This window comes from Cebus imitator, unplaced genomic scaffold, assembly GCF_001604975.1.
Source record: "Cebus imitator isolate Cc_AM_T3 unplaced genomic scaffold, Cebus_imitator-1.0 Scaffold351, whole genome shotgun sequence".
NCBI classification, from domain to species: domain Eukaryota; kingdom Metazoa; phylum Chordata; class Mammalia; order Primates; family Cebidae; genus Cebus; species Cebus imitator.
In genome coordinates, this window is record NW_016107666.1 from 1918366 (window position 1) to 1931383 (window position 13018).

The 13018-nt window shown below is 39.0% G+C and overlaps 1 protein-coding gene across 5 annotated transcripts in view; it reads left to right on the forward strand.

The window, feature by feature from the left end:
- THRB (thyroid hormone receptor beta) overlaps positions 1-13018 on the forward strand; it is a 373141-nt gene that overhangs the window by 14857 nt on the left and 345266 nt on the right. The gene's annotated exons all lie outside the window — the stretch shown is intronic.

The following is a 13018-nucleotide window of genomic DNA, read 5'->3' on the forward strand; positions in this document are numbered from 1 at the left end:
AGTAGAGACAGTTTGACCGTGTTGGCCAGGCTGGTCTTGTACTCCTGACCTCGTGATCCGCCCGCCTCAGCCTCCCAAAGTGCTGGGATTACAGGTGTGAGCCACCACACCCGGCCCCCGAAGTTGTATTTCTAATGGTCTGAGAGAAGTGGGTCCTCTGAGGATTCTGAGCCCAGGACTTTAGGGATGGATAACTGGCCAATCTCTAGTAATCCTGAGGTCCCTCCTAAGGAAAGGGATACTGTGGACCCAGAGAGCTCTTACATCAGAGGAACCTGAGGATCAAGTACTTTCCAGTCCCATATTCTTTCAAAAGACTGGCCATCAGTTTGGGCTCCCCAGAAGCAAATTCTGAGATGAAAATTCAAGTGCAAGTGATTTTTAGGGGGAGGCAAAGAAAGCACCAATAGGAAATTGGGGAAGAGCCTGGAAGGGACAGCAGCCAGTAAAGTGGGCATTATCAAATCAGTTAAGCATTGTGGGCATCTGGAGCTTAGTCACACTGGGAGACTCTTATGCAGCATGGAACGCTCGTCTCATGGTTGATCCATTCTAAAGGCAAGGGAGTAGGTATTTACTTAGCAAAATCTGTTAGGCATTTGTTGGGGACTACCTCTAGAGGCAGGTGATTCCCTGGCATTTCAGGACCATCACTTGGGCAGCCAAGAGCAATCCTCCAGGCAAAGGAACGCAGGTGTTGGCAGTCAGAAGTCAAGGTCTTAGGCATTGAAGTGGTGCCATGGGAGTATAGTCAAGGCACCAGCAGCATCTACCAGCAGGGCAGCCTGTAACCCCCACTTCCACCTGAGGATTGTTGGCCTCATTTGGACTTTTGCATGGTTCTCATGAGGAGTGGTCTGCTTTTAGCTGGAACACTAAGCTGACCACACCAGCAACTGATTTGGGATCTACTAAAGAGGAATCCCTTGAAACAGGATTCACAGCCAGATCTCCCACTGCCTTCCTCAGCCCCATCATCTTCCTCACATACTGTCTTCAATCTCTAAAACCTTATTTTCCACCTGAGACAGCCTGTTGGTCGTGGTAAGTGCATTTTCTCTCTCCTAATAGCTTCTGTTCTTGTCTCTACCATGTCCTGTGTTCCCCTGGAGCAAGGTTTCTTGGCCTCAGAACTGTTGACCTTTTAGAGCACATAATTTTTTTGCAGGGGAGGGGGCTGCCCTGTGCATTGTAGGATATTTAGCAGCATCTCTGGCTTCTTCCTACTGGATCTTATTAGCACTGCTTCCCCCATCCCCTGCCACAGTTATGACAATCAAAAATTTCTCCAGACATTGCCTAGTATCCTCTTGGGGGCATAATCATCCCTGTTGGAAACCACTGTTTAGACTTTAGTTCTAAATCGCCCCCTAAGCTTTTCATCAGTTATAGTTGTTCCTTCATCATGATGATCCTAGTCCTTATGGGGTGAGGAGAGATATTTCCAAATCTAGAAAATTGGAATATTTTCTCCAGTTGATTCTGACACACCTCCTGCTCCATGGGCCAAGACTCTACTCCACCCAGAAACCAGGAATCATTGTCCTACACTTGTACTCTCTCTCTCTCATTGCCTCTTCCTATCCTTCTCCCCTCTTTTCCCTTTTTCCTTTTCCTCTCTTTTTTTCCCATCTGCATTGTAAACAACTGCAATTTGGAGAATTCCACTTTTCACTTTGCCTCCTTTTTAAAGGTTTCTGTTCAGTACAATAAAGCGAATACTGTTATGGCAAATCAGCTACTAAAGTATGTAGTAAGATGTAACATATTTTTAAAATTATGTTCATCCATTCATTCTTTTGTTATCAGATATTTATTCAGCACCAAATATGCGCCAGATGCATGCTTGGGTATAGTAGTGAACAATACATTCTCTGTCCCTCCAGATATGTACAAAAAATGATGACATAAAAGACAGCTTCCTCAAAGTTAAAAATATTTTTATTTTATCCATATATGCATACTTCAAATTCTAGAGACTAAAAGTACAAAAACCCAGTATTGTACCAGAAACAGCTACAATGACTGGCTCAACATTTCCTAGTTTGGTAATTCTTTGTCATTTAGAATTATGAAATGATGCCTTGAATGATAGGATTTACTTCTTCACATTAAGACGTATTTTTAGGAACACAGACCGTTTTGACAAGTGAATTTCACAGTTTAAGTTCCTTAAATAAAATGTTAATACATGTTTTACAGTCTTTGTTTGGATCCGCTTTTGCTGGTTTTCTGTAACCTGTTTCTGCTTTGCCTGGTCTAGTAGCTGTCCACATATTCAGGTAGTCCACTTTTAAGCAGCTTCCAAACAATCAGAAACAGGATTGCATTGCTTGTACTTTTTTGGACAGGTGTAGATTATGGAGAAAGGAAATGGGATAAAGACCCCAGAGGAGGAGATTATGATGGTGCCGATGTCACTGAGAGATCTACTGACCGGATGTTGCCTTCTTTTGCTGCATTGTGTGTGCTGTTCATATCCTGCGTTAGGGCCCTTGTGTCGGCAGCATTAGCTATAAGGTGGTGGCATGTCCCATGCAGTTATTTCTGTATTTCTGTTATGTCCGTTCCTCTCAATCTCCTCAGACTGACTTCCATACCCTCATTTCTCAAGAGTGTGGTGCCCCCGGACCAGCAGTATACACACCACCAAGAGCTGATTAAAAAGAGTCTAGAGCCTCAGCCCAGACCTGCTGAACCCAGAATCTGCATTTAAACAAGATCCCCAAGGGATTCATATGCGTTGGAGTTTGGGTTCACTTTGGAGTTTGAGAAACACTTTTGTTCTCCTCCTACTTTTCTACATCGATTAAATTTTAAAACTGCAGAAAACAAATTTAGAAGGATTAATGTGGTAACCCTGTTGTGTATTGACCAAACCATTATACTTAGTTTATTGTTTTACAAACTTGCGTGTTATCACAGTTGGCCTTGAATTAACATAATAAGTCACAATCTACAGAAGTTTTAAGTAAAAGAGCCTAAAATAGAAAAATATTAGAGTATATCAAATGTATTTGAAACATTTGTTTCATTCAAAAAATGGGAAACCACACACACACACACACACACACACCCCTTTATATGTATATCCTGGATCATGATTGCAAAAAAAAAAAAAAAAAAAAAAAAATTCTTGAAAACCGCTATCGTAAATACCCAAATATCCAATATGTCTTTTTATATATGTTGGCCAATGTTCAAATGCATGCATTTGATGATGTTTGTCCACATGATTGAGATAATGAGATAATTTTCTTCAGTTGAGATTCCTGAATGAGATGTTCAAATAGCAAATAGAAATGTTAAAATTGTCTCAATTGCAAAGTAATAACAATACGAATTTTAATTTTTACCATGATTTTAGAAAACAATGCTCTATCAGCAAATATCTCAAAATCCCAAAAACCATATCTTTAATGAAATACTCATCTTAAATCAAGAGAAAAACAACAAATGTTGGCTGCCCAAAGGACATTCGTTAACTTGAAGGGAATAATAACTTTGAATCCGAAAGAAGGTTACAGGAGACAGGCTGTCCCCAAATTGGTATTGCAGTTTTAAGTTTTAATATCTTTAGAAGCATAAATGATCAAAGCTTGAAACTAATTATTTGGAAGTTTAGTCCTTTATATTTCGTCAACACTCATTTAGCTTTGCAGTTTTAAAAAGTAAATTTTTCATTTTAATTTTTTTGTTTTAGTTTCTTTGAAGATAGCAACCATTGAAACAATACATTAAAATTTTAAAAGATTATATAAAATTCACGAACCAAAATGACTATCTAAATGCAGATAGTAAAACTTTCATGTGATTTGGTACATTTGTAGCAGTAATCCTTCTGAAGCTGTGAACACCCTGTAGAGTGAAAGAAAACCAAGTTGCTCTTCAAGTATGATCTGTGTGAAGCCAAGCCTCAGAGAACCCTTGGAGAGTCAGGTTTCACCACTGTGGGAAAGAACTAGTCCATGGGGTGAAACCAAGGCGCTTTGTGCAGCAGGTTGCTAATGCCAGGCTGAGACACAGTTCCAGGGAGGTGCTTTCGATCTTGCAGGCAGAATCTGTGCCAGACAATGAGTTGTCTCTGAAAGTGCCTTTGCCCCTGAAGAGCAGCAGCTGGGTGCACCTAGCAGCTCCTTCTGAGCTTCCCAGCTGTGCTCTCAGGTCCTTTCCTGATCTTCAGGGCCTCAGATTTTCATGAAATGATTGCTTACTTGAGGGATCCTTAGAAAGACCCGAGTGAGTTATTTAAAGCAGTATTTTATTAAACATGATTTCACATATGCTTTTAAGGAACATGTTTTTAAATTTTCTTTTGTAATTAGGATGTCCGTTATATAGAATACTTACTTTATTAGACATTTTTAAAAAATCGATGGTGCCTGCATTCTTTAAGGATGATGTGTTTTGGGGGAAATTTTTAAATAATTTGCTTGATAGTGAAGATGAGATACCTAATGTTCACTGCCCAGGAATCAATGTTAAAGTGTGTGGTTTTGCTCATTTTTAAAAAACTATCATGTTTACTTTTTCCAAAACTAGTCACTAGTAGTGTCATCTTCTTGCTAGCAGATGATCTTTGAGATTTTATGTATATATATAATATATATATACACACACATATGTGTGTGTATATATGTTAACATATATATAATTTTCAAATTACACACATATATGCACATATATATACACACACATTTATATATTATGTAAATATACATAAAAACAATTCTAATATATTATATATATATTAAATGTGTGTAATTTGAAAATTAATATAAGAAAGTATTTTGAGGATATTGCAAATTCTCACACTTCGAACAACTTCTTACATTTATTTATTTCTAAATAAATTATCGTTCTTTAACATTGTGTTTGATCATTGTTATTTTCATAAATATTTTTATTCTACAAAATAAAATATTAATTTAAATAATATCAAATTATATCTATTCATATTTGTTGTAATATGTTTTTAGCAATTTTTTGCTCATTTGAAAAAAATCCTTCATATTTCAGACTCTCACTTCTTGTTGTGTAATGGTTGCAGTGTATAAAGTAGTACTGGTGCCTTCAAGACTAATTAGAACATGATGAATTTTGAGGTCCATGCCAAATAGAACATTTTGTTTTTAGAACATTAGGTATAGAATGCCACATATTTGTGTGGTAGCTTCCTTTTGTGATTTATCATAGATGTAATGTTCTTTCAATTAAAAAGAATAGTTCATTGTATTAAGTCATTCTTCAGCCAACACTGTATTGGACAATTTTCATATATACTTTTCAGTCAGTAAGAAAAGCAAATGTTTCAACAGGAACCAATCTGATACAGGTCCTTACAATTGAATCGGCTCTGCCCATCTGTAAATGTTTGGGCTTGAACTTTTCCCTATACTTACAGTTCCATCATTACCTACATGTAGCATACAAGGTCTGCAGCAGTCTTCCAAGCCATTGAAAAATTGAGGATTTGTTTTTAAATGAACTATCTAAGAATCCTTGCTGGAAGGATTGTGTATTTGAATTGCTGTAGCTGTATTTTGTTTGATTTTGTTTTCCTTGCATAGGAAACCTGAACCAGAACAGTAGCCATTGATTCTACAAATTCTGGTAGCCCTATTACAAAGCCTAGGATGGCAAATAGTTTTACACCAACTCCAGTAGGTTTTGGTGATTGTTAGGGCTGATGTGCTTGAGAAGTATTACAAGGCCAGATCTCTAAGGTTAACAGTAAATAATATTGTGATTGATTAGTAATGTCTGCTATGGAAGAAGTATAAAAATATGATGGGCTAAATGCCATGCATTTTCTTATTATTTTTTTTTTTTTTGAGACGGAGTTTCGCTCTTGTTACCCAGGCTGGAGTGCAATGGCGCGATCTCCACTCACCGCAACCTCCGCCTTCTGGGTTCAGGCAATTCTCCTGCCTCAGCCTCCTGAGTAGCTGGGATTACAGGCACGCGCCACCATGCCCAGCTGATTTTTTGTATTTTTAGTAGAGACGGGGTTTCACCATGTTGACCAGGATGGTCTCGATCTCTTGACCTCGTGATCCACCCGCCTCGCCCTCCCAAAGGCCATGCATTTTTTTACCCTGTGCCTATACCAAAGGAAGACTACATTTGGGGATAGTACCTCATTGGATTGCCTTTGGCTTTATGCTTCATGCTTTTGAAGTAGTACTGTACTTGCTCTGAGGATATGTTTCTTTTTTTCAACAGTTAACCAGGAAATTTGTTTATAAATCAAAGAAATTACAAAAGAATATTTCTTGATTGGCAGATTTAGTGTAATACCACATAAAACAAAGGCTACAATGAAGTTTTAAAAATTATTATATGTTAAGTTCTGGGATATGTGTGTAGAACGTGCAGATTTGTTACATAGGTATACATGTGTCATGGTGGCTTACTGCACTCATCAACCTGTCATCTACATTAGGTATTTCTCCTAATGCTATCCCTCTCCTCGGCCCCCACCCCCAGTATGTGATGTTCCCCTTTCTGTGTCCTTGTGTTCTCTTTGTTCATCTCCCACTTATGAGTGAGAATATGCAGTGCTTGGTTTTCTGTTCCTGTATTAGTTTGCTTCATCCATGTCCCTGCAAAGGACATGAACTCATCCTTTTTTGTTTGCTTGTTTGTTTGTTTTTTTGTTTGAAATGAAGTCTCACTCTGTCACCCAGGCTCCAGCTCAGTGGCGCAATCTCTGCTCACTGCAACCTCCGCCTCCTGGGTTCAAGCAATTTTCCTGCCTCAGACTCCTGAGTAGCTGGGACTACAGGTGCCTGCCACCCTCCCAGCTAATTTTTGTATTTTTAGTAGAAACGGGGTTTCACCATATTAGCCAGGCTGGTCTTGAATTCCTGACCTCATGGTCTGCCTGCCTCGGTCTCCCAAAGTGCTGGGATTACAGGCGTGAGCCACCACATCCAGCCAACTCATCCTTTTTAATGGCTGCACAGTATTCCATGGTTTATTCCACATCTTCTTTATCCAGTCTATCATTGATGGGCATTTGGGTTGGTTCTAAGTCTTTGCTATTGTGAATAGTGCTGCAATAAACATACAGGTGCATATGTCTTTATATTAAAATGATTTATAATCCTTTGGGTGTATACCCAGTAACAGGATTGCTGGGTCAAATGGTATTTCTGGTTTTAGATCTTTGAGGAAACACCACACTGTCTTCCACAATGGTTGAATTAATTGACACTTCCACCAACAGTGTAAAAGCATTCCTATTTCTCCATAACCTCTCCAGCATCTGTTGTTTCCTGACTTTTTAATGATTGCCATTCTAACTGGCGTGAGATGATATTTTATTTATGCGGCCAACAAACACACGAAAAAAGCTTATCATCGCTGGTCATTATAGAAATACAATGATCTTTTTTATTGCCTCTTTTGGTTTTCTAAGTCCTGAGACAATGAATAAATGCATCACTAATTGTATTTTAAAAATTAATATGTATCGCTTCTCAGCCTTTTGGCTAAGATCAGGTGTAAAAATTGATATGTCAAAATACTTGTAACTTTGAGAAGAACATGCTAGGTTCTCAGAATAAAATTAAAAACAATATTTTCTATTATATGTTAAAATGCTAAAATTTCTATTACATGTTTATTTGCGTAATTTATCATTTGCCTTATCATCTACTCTGTTTCTTAATTACAATGTTCATCCTCTCAGAAAGCTTTTGGCCAGCCGATTTACATGAAAATGGGAAGGAAGTAGATTGTATATAAGAGCATAGGGCAGATGGTGAGTCACAGATAAGCTCCTCTTTGGTCTCCTAAGATAGGAAGACAGAAAAATTCATACATCTGTAAATATTTATAATTTATAAAAGGGCACAAGAGTGTAAATTTGCTGCTTGAAGATCTCCAGATCCTGTGTTTCTTATTTCACCAAGAAGAATTGAATCTTCTGTCAGTCAGTTTGATTGGATTTCCTTGAAACCTGTCTGTGAGAGAAGGTCTAAATAGTGTTCCCTTCCATTATTACTCAACTGTCTGCCAAACCTGGACGCTCACAATTACTTACATTACAGTAAGCGATTATCAGGTCCTCAGGAATTAAGGATGTGAAGAAAGAAATCTTTTGTACAGTGGTGTTGGCATTCTTTCCATACAGAGATGAATCACCTTCTTCAACAAGTACAGGACTTGACTTTTCCAGGACTGGCAAAGAGAGTAGGAGGAGATTATTGGCTTTGTGTGAAAGCCCCTTACACAGCTGACGTTCCTTCTTATGGGTCAGTAGTCTCCAGGACAAAATGAATGGTGGCCAGATGAGTCTTCATGCCTTAGGAGATTCTTGCTAAAGTTACTGAGTACTAGATTCCTACAGATGTTTCAAGATGTTGCCACTCAGGTAGCTGGGATATGTGTTGTTTTGTCCATCAGTAATTGAGTTTAGTACTCTCTGGAATGAAGAGTAGATTAAGAGGGTCTCAAAGATCCTCTGCATTTTTATTTGGAGACACAGTTGTATTAATATAACATAGCAGGCAAAGTATGAACCTTGGTGACAGACTGGACTATAAATATGGGTGTCCCCACTAGCTAGCTGATAAGATCTGAGAAAAAATTGCTTAATTTTTCTGAGATTCACTTTCTAATTTTGTAAAAATGTTTTTAAGGAAAATGTCCTGCCCTGTAGGACTGTGAAGACTAGGAATACCTGAAAGAGAAAAGAAACTGATCTTAGCAGAGGTATGTTCTTGGTCTGAGGGTTTTGAGGGTCTGCCTGGCTTCCAGGCCATTTTCTTCTGGTTTTGGAGACAGGAAAGAGTAGGAGAAGGGAGGAACAAACAGAAGCCTCAGGAGAATATCCATAGCTTCTCTACTCATAAGGGTTTTTAAAGCTTTTATTTTTAGAACAAGGTAAGTCTTTCATGGTGAAATCTTGGATAAAATGGAGATAAGCAGGCTTTATCCATGTCCGTGCAAAGGACATGAACTCATCCTTTTTTTTTTTTTTTTTTTAGTTGAAGTCTCACTCTGTCGCCCAGGCTCTGGGCAGTGGTGCGATCCTGGCTCACTGCAACCTCCTTGAGCCTACTGTCCTTGAAGCCTGCTAACTATCACTGCAGGCTGAGAGTAGTTAGGAAATTTCACAAGTTGAACAACCATATGCATGAGATGTTTTTGTGGATTAACAGCAGGCTACAGAGGGTTGATCTGCCAAGGCCCTCTGGCTCTCTGCCTCAGTCCTCTCTGTGGATGTTGTAAGGGACACCATGAAGATATGGATGACATGCTTACCAAACGTTCAGGTGTCACAAAGCTAAGAAGAAGAGCCAAAATGCTCCAACACAGAGTGTAGATTTAGAGAGATCTTGAGGGACTAGAATGGTTGGTCCAAACCAAGAAGGCCTGAGAGAGGATTTAAAATCACAACATTGCATTAGACACATGTTAGAGGCCCAAATTCTAAAATACTGGCAATTATCAATTTAGTATGCATTGATAAGCATGTAGATGCCTTGACCCCTTCTGTAGCTCTAAGCGCCATTAAAATTATGGTTCTCAAACTTGAGCTGTATTATTACCACCTGGGCTTGTTAACATACAGACTGCTATATCACAGCCTCAGAGTTTTTGATTCAGTCATTCTGGGATGGAGAATTTGCATGTCACACAATTTCCCAGGTGATGCTGATGCTCCTGGAAACTTCTTTCTACAAACTGCTGCATTAGAAGAACAATCCTACTCAAATCTGGGAGGTAATATTTTTATTATAATCTGCTGAAGTATTGTAGCAATTTTGGGTCCCACTCTTTCAGTCAGAACAAAACCCAGAAGGATGTAGAAAATTCAGGCCACCAGGCAACATTAAGGACCATTGAGGAAAGAGGAATATATGGAGAAGAGAAAAACTTCAGAGATGTGTAGCAGCTTTTTAAACACTTGATAGATTGACATGTTGACATTGCTCATGCCTGTAATCTTGGCACTTTGCGAGGCTGGGGCGGGCTGATCACTTGACGTCAGGAGACCAGGCTGGTCAACATAGTGAAACCCCATCTCTACTAAAAGTACAAAAATTAGTCAGGCCTGGTAGTAAATGCCTGTAATCCCAGCTACTGGGAAGACTGAGGCAGGAGAATTGCTTGAATCTGAGAGGCAGAGGTTGCAATGAACCAAGATCGCACCATTGTTCTCCAGCCTAGGTGAAGAAGTGACACTCTTCTCAAAAAAAAAAAAAAAAAAAGTCTCTACATTGGAGCCAGATAAACCTGGCTTTGATTCACAGTTCTGCCATCCTTTTATATATCCAGCAAACGTTTCTATGGGGCTTATTAAGTACCAGGCATTCTTCCAAGTACTTTACAAATGTTAACCTATTTAATCCTCATAACAGCTTTAGAAAGTAGGTTTAGAGAGGTTGAGCAACTTTCCTAAGGTCACATAGCTAGTACATGGTGGAACTGGGATTTGGATCCAGGCAGTTGTGCGGAGTTTAAATTCTTAAATACTCCGTCACACCACCTGCCCACTACTGGCTCCTCTTCAGTGGTTGACTGTGGGTCTTTAAGAACATCCTCAGTATTTCTGTGACTCAGTTCCTTCATCTTCAAAGTAGTGACAATTTGTTTACCATAAATTGTTCAGAAGAGTCCAAGAGAGAGTATTTGCAATGTACATATCTGATGTCTGGTGTTTAGAGTTCTGTGATATTCAAGCAAAGACAGGGGCAGTGGGTAAAGTTAGTGTGAGTCACATGACTCCAGGGTAACAAAACCAATCAGTGATGGGATCCAGGAAGGTGTCAGGGCTTCAGCTTGGGGAATATTTCTTAGATTCTAAATGACGCTTTAGAAGGACAGTCACATATAGCACCTAGAGGAGGAATCTAGACTAACCTTCTAACTTTAAAATTCTACACTGTGGAAAACATTGACTTCATTCATTTGAAGTGCCAGTTTTCATCAGATTGTTCCATTGTTTCCCTGGATCACTTGAAGCTTTGTGCAGATTCTAAAAGATTCTGCCTGTCACAGTTAAAGCAGGTATAAAAATAAGTTACCTAAACTGTTTTCCATTCTTTACTCATACCTCACTCTTTACCAGCACAGACACCTGCTTATACTTTGTTGCTCTTCAACGCTTTTCTCTAAATATGTTCATAAAATGTATTCTTATATCCAGTAGCTATTTCTTGCCTGGTTTTCTTACACTTCATTTCCTTAGTAATGGCGTATCTTGATTTTTGCATGTATCTGGCACCATGGTATTTTAAAGCAATAGTAATCATTTTCATAGATATTTCATTATACTCTTAAGAAGTAGGTTGAATGCTTCCCCTGACTTATATATTTCAAGTAATGAAAACATCTGAGACATATGAAGACATCTGAGAGAAAAAGCTTGTCTAGAGTTCCCTGGTTTGTTGGGGAGTTGCAGAATCAGGGATAGGGCTAATGTTGATGCTGAAGGCATCAGTGGAGTTTGCTGAGGTATTTTCCCAGCTCCTGTGCATATGAACAACCCCCTTAATGGAGCTGCCTTAGGAATTAATTAATAACTCATGAAGCAGTGGAGCTCATTATATGCTAGAAACTGCTGTGAGCCCAGAAATCCAAGATGGATCCAGCTTGTTCTGGAGTGAGTTGGATGTTTTGATAGGCAGTTAAAGAGGGAGAGAATACCTGCTATGATTGAGGGAACCCCTGGCTTCTATGACACATCTAAATCGGGACATCTACTCAAGACGTCAGGGAAAACATCCCAGCAGAGGTAATGCTTCATCTGTTTTGAAGAATGAGTAGTAGTCAGCTTGGCAAAGGCATGGGGATGTGTGTGTGTTTGTAGATGTGTCGTTGGACTGTGGACTTCCAAATGTATAGCCATACCTCATTTTATTGAACTGCTTTACTATGCTTCACAGATATTATTTTTTTATAGACTGAAGGTTTGTGGCAACTCTGTGTCAAGCAGATTTATTGGCGCCATTTTTCCAGTTGCATATGCCCACTTATCTGTCATATTTTGGTAATTCTCACAACATTTAAAATTTTTAAATTATTATTATGTCTGTTATGGTGATCCATAATCAGTGGTCTTTGATGTTACTATTGTCATTGTTTTGGGGCAGTACAAACTATACCCATATAAGATGAGCAATCTAATCACTAAAGGATGTGTGTGTTATTCCTCCATCTCTCTCCCTCTTCTCTAGCCTCCTTATTCCCTGAGAAGCAACAATGTAGAAGTTATGCCAGTTAGTAACTCTTTGATAGCCTCTAAGTATTTAAGTGAAAAGAAGTGTTGCCCATTTTTTAAACTTTAAGTCAAAAGCTAGAAATGATTATGCTTCGTGAGGAAGGCATGTCAAAAGATGAAATAGGTCAAAAGTGAGGCCTCTTATGCCAAACAGCAAAATTGTGCATGCAAAGGAAACGTTCTTGAAGAAAATTAAAAGTGGCACTCTAATGAACACATGAATGATAAGAAAGTGAAACAGCCTCATTTCTAACGTGGAAGAAGTTTTAATGTTCTGGGTAGAAGATCAAACCAGCCACAACATTCCTTTAAGCCAAAGCCTATTCTACAGCAAAGCCCTAACTTTCTTCAATTCCATGAAGGCCGAGAGAGGTAAGAAAGCTGCAGAAGAAAAATGTGAAGTTAGCAGAGGTTGGTTCATGAGATTTTAGGAAAGAGGCTATTTCCATAACGTAGAAGTACAAGAGGAAGCACCAGTGCCAACGTGGAAACTGCAGCAAATTATCCAGACGCCAACGTGGAGACTGCAGCAAATTATCCAGACGCCAACGTGGAGACTGCAGCAAATTATCCAGACGCCAACGTGGAGACTGCAGCAAATTATCCAGATGCCAACGTGGAGACTGCAGCAAATTATCCAGAAAATGTAGCTAAGATAATTGAGGAAAATGGCTACACTGAACAACAGATATGCAATGTAGACAAAACAGGCTTCTATTGGAAGAAGAGGCCAATCTAGAGCTTTCATAGCTGGAGAGGAGAAGTCAATGCCTGGTTTCAAAT